We start from the raw sequence: 8,646 nt of genomic DNA on the forward strand, positions 1-8,646 counted from the left end.
ATGTCCACCTCTGAGGTCTTATGTGTGGAGTCTGATCTGAATACCGACAGCCTTGTTGATGCTGGTACTCAACAACTGCCCTCTTCTGCTCACAAATCCTTCCCAACATCTGCAGTGTAGAGTTAAAATGCGTGGGGACATCACATACCAGTCTGTGAGCCGGAAGCTGCAAACGCTGCTGAAACATGGCAAGTGCAGCGGAAGCTGTAGGTGACTTTCTAAAATGAGCACACAGGCGGAGTATTTTAACAAGCAGATCCGGCAGCTCTGGGTAGGATTTGAGAAACCGCTAAACCACGAGGTTAAGCACATGGGCCAGGCATGGTACGTGTGTGAGCTCGCCTCGCCTCAGAGCCACCACCAGGTTCAGCAGTGTGAGCCACAGATCTGCCTGCTCTTTCAGAGCTGTCCACAACTCTTCAGCATTGTGCGGTTTGTCACCTAAGCATATTAGCTTCTGCACAGTCTGTTATCGCTTGGCCGAGGCAGTGCTGCAGTGCTTCCAGCTTGTGACTGATGTGGTCATTTCAGAGATGGAGGCAGAAGAGGAGGAAGAGTCTAAGGAGGATGAGCTGCAGGAGCTGTAGACTGCGGGAGCGACCCTGATTGATCTAGGGCCTGCAATCCTTGGCGTCGGGAGGACATGTTCAGTCCCAAGGTCCGACTGGGTCCCGGCTTCCACTATGTTAACCCAGTGTGCCGTCAGCGAGATGTACCGTCCCTGCCCACAAGCACTTGTCCTCGTGTCCGTGGTTAGGTTGACTTTCTCGGTATCTGCGTTGATGAGGGCACGGCTAATGTTTTGGGACACGTGCTTGAGTAATGCGGGGACGACACACCGGGAGAATAATGGCGGCTGGGGACCGAATATCGAGGAACGGCCACCGACATCATGTTGCGGAATGCTTCCGTCTCCACGAGCCTAAAATGCAACATTTCTAGCACAAGCAGTCGCGAAATGTGGTAATTTAGTAGTGTGGCCTGTGGAGCGTTGGCTGCGTATTTGTGCTTGCGTTCCAAGGACTGGGGTATGGACAACTGAACGCTGCGCTGGGACAAGGACATGGACGTGCTTCCTGATGCTGCTACTTGAGTGTGTGCAATGACAGGTGCAAGGTTGAAGGCATCTTTGCATGCACCATGGACAGAGGATTGTCTTGCATGCACAACAGCGGAAGAAGCAGTGGTGCCACCCACAGACACTATTCCTGGACCCTGGGGTTCGGTCCACAAAGTCGGGTGCTTTGCTGCCATGTGCCTGATCATGCTGGTGGTGGTCAGGCTGGTTGTTTTGCCACCCCTGCTGATGCTGGCCTGGCAGGTGGTGCAAATGACCTTTTTGGAGTTATCGGCACAGTCTTTAAAAAACAACCAGGCTAGGGAAGACCTAACAGTTGTACTGGTAACTTCCTTCGTGTTGGTGTTACGGGGAACATTTGCCTGCCTTCTTTCTGCGGCCACAACACTGCTTCTTCCTGCCTGTTAGGGTGCTCTGCCTCTCTTCCCCTGTGTGCTGCTGTCCTCGCTCTGCATGTCCTCCTGCCAGGTTGGGTCAGTTACTATATCATCCACCACCTCGTCTTCCACTTCTGCACTCTAGTCCTCCTCCTGACTTTCTGGCAATTGTGTCTCATCATCGTCCACCTCTTGTGACACTTTCCCAACCGTCGCCTTTGTGTGACCGTGGCTGCTCAAATATTTTGGCATCGCTACATGCGATCTCCTCTTGCCCCGCTTCAAGTGGACCAGGCAAGAGGCCCAAATCTATAAATGGAAAAGTGAACAGCTCTTTGGAGTGTCCAAGTGTGGGATCAGTTGTCTCTGGGCACTCGGCATGGTGGGAGGAAGGAGGTTCAGGGTGAGAAATATGCGGTCCACACTCACAGCTACTGAGACTAGACCGTGTGGAAGACAAGGTGGTTGTTGTGGTGGCTAAGTGACAGGAAGCATTATCTGCTATAAAAACCAATAACCTTTTCACACTGCTCTGTGTTCAATAATGCTGTTCTGCGGTCCCCTATTAATTGGGACAGGAAGGTTGAGCGAGAAGATGTGGGTGTTTGTTGTGGCACAATTTCAGCTTGCCCACGGCCTCGGCCTCTGCATGCACCATCATCACCATCACGTTCAGTTCCCCTGTCCCTTGCCACGTGCCTTGCCCATTTTAAATGAAGGACAATATCTTCCACGCTCACTACAAATGAATGAATGTGGAGCGAACTTATATGTGATCTGTGTGATGGAAAAAACAGTTTTAAATCCCTGGCCTGTAGGTAACTATTTTGAACAGCAAACTGGTGTCAATTGCTTCACTGACACACTGAAACAAATTTTTAATGGAGGTCAGAAATGGCAGTATTTTCTGAAAACATATATGTGATCCATGTGACGGAGAAACCACAGTTTTAAATACTTGGCTTGTAGGTAACAATTTTGAACAGCAAACTGGTGTCTATTGCTTCACTGACATACTGAAACAAATTTTTAATGGAGGTCAGAAATGGCAGTATTTCCTGAAAACGTATATGTTATCCGTGTGATGGAGAAAACACAGTTTTGAATAGCTGGATTTTTAGCGCTGTAATATGGAATGGACCTGGCTGTATTCTGCAGTGCCAACAAGCAAATGGCGCAGAAAAACTGTGTTCTCTGGATTACTTTTTAAGCATATATTGAGGATTAAGATCCAAAAAAAAAATTCCTGGCCCCTGAGACCTGGGTCTATTTCTAGAAATATCTAACAGCAGCAGCAGACAGAACTGTCTGATTGTCCCTATACTGTCTGATTCTGGAGTGACTATGACGAGCATGGGGGCGCCAGGTCTAATAAAGACCTGATGACGCTGTGAGGCCAGCCAATCACTGTAATGCCACAACCAACATGGCTACGGCATTACAGTGAGGCAATCCCTGCATGTTTATTGGCGCTCTAAAGAGCGCCAAACATGCAGGGAGGAGACCCGAGCATCTCGAGCAGTGAGATGCTCGGGCAAGCACCGAGCAGTAGCGAGCATGCTCGCTCATCACTAGCAGGCACAAAAAGGACTGCCTTACTGTTTCAGATTATGAAAACGTGGATAGTACTGCCTCCTCTCTCTTCCTGCATTGTGAATTACTCTGCTGTCTCTTTCATTCATAAAGAATTTAGTAAAGAATGCATAAACTTCTTTGTGCTGAAGTCAATGAGATAAAAAATCCTGAGAAAATTCAAAGACTGAAAAATGTATATATTAGAAATTTTTCCATTGCTATATAATGTAAAGGATCAGAGGATTATATCTTGTCATGTATCTACTAGCTGGTATATTTCTGCCTGAAAACTGATGTTTTATTATTATGATTTATAATGTAAGTTAACGGCATTAACTGCATTAGACTATGATCTAGATACTTCCAGTAGATCATTTCTAGATTTAGAAAATTAAACATTTTTTTCATTCATTTACAGCTGTATATACATTTTAAAAGTTTATGGAATATGCATAATGCCACAAAACTCACTATAACAGATCTCCGACACCAGACTTTCTATAGTAAATGTCAGAGCCGCTTTATAGACAGTGTGATTGATGTCTTTATTTACTGCCAAAATTCCTGTTCTTGTGTGACTGCACATGATTCTGGATACTGTTTACGGGTATATTGGTAAATACAAGTTTACTTTCAATCTTAGAGTAAAAATTAGCCATTCTCTTGTCCTGTTGTGTCATTAATAGCTTTTCATTCATTATTAAAATCAAACACGTTTATCAGCTTTTCAGCATTTGCAAAAGAACATTCAGATACTTTGGAGTCAGCCAAGATCACATTTATATGACATAGCCAATGTTATTGCAACCTAGGCACAAATAAATATATCTAAGCAATGTCATTGCCTTTACGAACAGTGAAAGATATCTTTGTGACAGTAAGGTGTCCAGGTAGAAGGACTGCTTTATTACCTGCCCATGACAATGTTTCCCAAACAGCTCCCTCACCAATCACAGACTCTGTGCAATTATTAGTTCCTTCTCATAGAGGCAATGAAGGTGTCACTCATAGTAAATCATTCACGAGTTTTTATAATCCGAAATAAAACACTGTTGTATATTTTTAAAGTTTTTCCAACTTTTAAGATTTTAATCTTTTATTATTTATTGTGGTGACAGCTTTAATGCATATAATGTAAAGCAAAACTATGAATAGAGTTCAAATGTTTCTTTGCAATTTACATGTGTGTTACAGTTAATGGAGCCACGTCGTTATATATGAAATAAAGACAATTCTTCATAATCATTTTTTAGGGCTCTGTTTCCCTGTGAAATAGAATGTGATCAGCAATAAAATATTCCTAAAGGTTCCTTTTTTGATTTACATAAGGAATGTAAACTACCTTTCTTGGGATAATCTTAAAATTTATTTTGCTATATTCCAAGTAAAGCAGATTTCAATGTCAATGTTTACTTGAGATATAATCTAGCAGTCTTAAAAAGCTATTGGAAAATTTAGCAAAAATATATACAGTATTTGTAGTAAACTGACATTTGGCTTAAGGGGGTTGTCTCATAACAGGTTATGGCATATTGCTATAATACGCCATCATTTACTGATCAGCTGATGGTTTGACCCCTAGGATCCCTAGGATCAGCAGAACTATGGATCCACAACTCCACAAGCATTTATTAATACACAGTTTGAACAAAAGGGGGTTCTGTACAGGAAAAAAAACAAACTTGTACAGGTGCCTCTTTGTTCAAGTAATTGAAAGGGGGCATTTATTTTAACCCCTAAAATGCCATTCTTCATAATGTATATTATGTCATGCTTACAAAAGATAAGCAACGCGAAAAATATTATTCAATATTATTTAAAAAAATATATCCTGTTACCAATATATCAGGAATTGTAGGTCATATGTAAACATGCATGACGTTACATCATATCTATTTATAACATTAATGCTGTTTATTAAACTTTATATTTATAAAAAATCCTACATTTGCAGCAACTACATCTGTATAGACATCTTGAATTCAATCTGACAGTACATCCTGTTGAATCACAAAATTTGCATCAATAACATGCTTCCCAATGAATTGGTATGAAGTGACAAATAACTGTCTGTAAAATAGAGCACAGAGATTCTAGTGGCCATTCTACATGAGTTATATCATGAATAATTTGAAATCAATAAATCAATAGCAGCCAACGAGGTTCACAAGCCCACAAAATATTGGTTGATTTTTAAGTCATTTAGACAGAGCTAAGGGGAAGCATTTGTGCAGGGGGCATTTGTGCAGATTTTATCGGAGTGCCATATTTTTCTAACTGCCATGGCTGTTAAACATGGCAGTTGGACAGGGCAGGAGTCAGGTAAGACATGCAAGACATTCAAAGAAACTTGATTCCAGTTTATCTGCATTGTAAAATGTATTCACCGCATGTATTTGTATCATTTACCTTCTTGCTGCTGCAGCCACTCACATCTACTGCCCCTTCACATACTCTGTGTACTCCATCCATATAAGCTCCTCTCTCCTTTCTTATGTACAGCTCTCACTGCTTTTCATAATCTTAGACTGCATAGATCCATTCACTCCCAACATACAAAATAGGAGAAGTTATCACAAATCACTTAACCATCTGCTCACTCTCTCTATTTTCCTTCTGATAGTCGCAAGTGATATCTCTCCTAACCCTGGCCCTTCTGGTAAGGCTGCATGCCCACTATGCGTTTTTCAAGCTTTTTTGCCGCGGAATTTCCGCAGCGAAAACGCATAAAAACGCTTGGTAATACGTGCCCCATGGTCCCCAATGATAATCCGCATGTGCTATGCACATGCTGCGGAATTTTCCGCTGCGGATTATCATTGCGAAAAAATATGCAGCATGTCCATTAATTTTGCGGACACGCAGCGTAATTAACACCATTGACTTGCATTGAATCGCTTAATATCCGCATGACTACATGTGCTCATGCGGATATTAAGCGATTCAATGTGCGGATGGTACCCGGGTCTGGAGAAGAGGAGACTCTCCTCCAGACCCGGGTATCATAGTACCTGTAAAAAAAATAATTTAAAATAAAAAATAAACATTATACTCACCTTCCGATGTCCCCCGGTGTCCTGTATGATGCCTCCTGGCTCCCCGACGGCTCGCGATGGTGTAAAAGAACCTTCCATGACATCATTTAGTTACGTGACAGGTTACGCGACCCCTGACGTTGGCGGTCGCGTGACCTGTCACATGACTAAATGACGTCATGAAAGGTCCTTTTACACCACCGCAAGCCGTACAAGAGACCGAACGCATCGGAGAAAAGACCGGGGGCCATCAGAAGGTGAGTATAATGACTTTTTTTATTTTTTACCATTTTTATTATTTTTTTTAACTATTAACTTGGTCACACTATATAAATCCTTGCCGGTTGCATGGATTTATATAGTGTGACCAAGTTGTCATACATTTTTCCAAGTGATGCTAAAATAGCTTGGAAAAGCACTTGATAACGTGCATTCAGAAATGCATGCAAAAACGTTTGACAAACGCGTCTACCTGGCAGGAAAAACACATGTTAAATCTGCATGCGTTTTTCCTGCAGGGAGATGCGTAAAAAATCTGCAGCATTTCTGCATTGTGGGCACTTAGCCTAATAGTAAGTTTAACCCCTCCCCTGCAACACTCAGAAACCCTGCAAATATCATTACTATTCCTTGCATGCCTTCTGTCTCTTTTAATTGAGCCCTATGTTACAAACTTTCTTATATCCATGACTTTTTCCATTCAAATTCCCTTTACCTTCTGACTCTTACTGGAACCTGGATCTAGCAGTCAGACTGTACTTTTCAGGTTATTCCCCCAGTATCCTCACTTATCTTCCCTTATTTTGAGGTCCACACTGTCAGACTTTTCTGGCCCTTCTCCCTGTGAGTGGCGGTTGAGTATTGTTCTCCGGGCCCCTCCCTTCAGCTCCTGGGTCACTTTGCTACCTGGCTGCCACATTTTCTATCCTGTGACATCCCCATTCTCATTGTGGGGGACATTAACACCATCTTTGGTAATCCCCCCTCCCCATCTGCCACTCGCCTTTCATCTCTAACCTCCTCCTTTGGCCTTTCACAGCTTACTAACTCTTCTACACCTGAAGACGGGAATACATTGGATTTGATCTTCTCCCGAATCTGCTCAGTGTATGATTTTATTAACTTCCCTCTACCGCTCTCTGACCACAATCTTCCTTCATTCTCTGTCAAGAACTGTCCCCCACTCAGGACATCCCCACTAGTGTTGAGCCACCCCCGTAGTGTTCGAGTTCGGTTCCGTTCGTCGAACACCCGTGTGTTCGCCGAACTGTTCGTCGAACTGTTCGTCGAACACCTTCGAACACCGTTAAAACCAATGGCAGGCAAACAAAAACACATAGAAACACATAGAAAACACCTTCAAAGGTGTCCAAAAGCTGACAAACTGCTCAGAAGACACAACTAACACATGGAAAAGTGACAAGTACATATAGTCATGCGAAAAGAAAAGAGGTGGAGGAGTAAAAGGAGGGGGAGACACAGATATAGGCATGTCATGCCCTTCTAAAATCCAAAAAGTGAGAAGCCGACACGGCCAGTCCGCTCCTGCCCGTGCCACCTCCGTGTCGCCGGGTTTGTGCCAGAGCCGCGGTGAACCCTGACGGCCAGCCCCCCTCTCCCAATACTGGTGCCTGTCCGCTGGTGGGTCGAGCGAGCCCCCCTGTGGTGGAGGCAGCTCTAAGCTTTTTAATTTAAATTGTCTCTCTAATTTGAATGAATACACTTTAAATCCATTTACAAGGATCTATTGGAGGGCAAGTCTCATGCCAGCAGCCGCGTAATTCCAGCTCCAGTAGCGTCCACTAAAGTTGCTGCAGTTAAAAAGCTTTTATAAGGATCGAGCTCGGCTGTCCACCGCAAGGCATCCTACTGCCAGTCCCAGCCCCTATGCCTTGGGGTGCCTCCTGATGCTCTTCACTGAGTATCCCGTGGTCCCGAAGCATTTCCTTTGAAAAAATTAAGTTCCCAAACTACAGGTGGTGTAGCTTGCTTAACAGCCGGGATAATCCGCTGACTAGCAGACACTGCTACTAGGCACAAAGTATTTCCTGGGCTAGATGCAGTTAAAAATTTGTAATTAGATACTCTCGTTGGATGTTGAGAAAGCATTCCACAGAGTGTCCTGGCACGCCATATATGATTCTCTTAAAAAGCTTGGGGTAGGGGTCTAGGGGACCCTTTTATAGCCAAAATCACGGCCCTGTATCGCAATACGTCACCTAGGCTGAAGATAAATGGAACTGTAGCACCCTGAGGGCTCGGTTGCTACAGAGGTATTGCACCTCACCCAGAGGTGTGATATCTCACTCTCAGGTAAGGATGGAGTGTGGATCAGGACCCGACACCTGCATGCATTACACCACATTGCCGTGGGGCAGGGCGACCAATATGCCCCTGAGATGGGCACGACAGTCCCTGTCCCTGGCTGGAGTGGGGGGAGGGAACACTGAGGAAGGGGAACCCTGTAGTGCAGGAGCAGGGAGGAAGCAGTTCCTGGGTGCATTGAGAAGGGAGTATAAAAGGTGGGCACCATCTTAGTTCAGTGCAGAGAAGTCTGAGCAGAAGTGACAGGGAGCAGGGG

This window comes from Phyllobates terribilis, unplaced genomic scaffold (genome assembly GCF_046119375.1).
Source record: "Phyllobates terribilis strain yellow unplaced genomic scaffold, ASM4611937v1 Scaffold_1__5_contigs__length_1240528914, whole genome shotgun sequence".
Classification (NCBI taxonomy): domain Eukaryota; kingdom Metazoa; phylum Chordata; class Amphibia; order Anura; family Dendrobatidae; genus Phyllobates; species Phyllobates terribilis.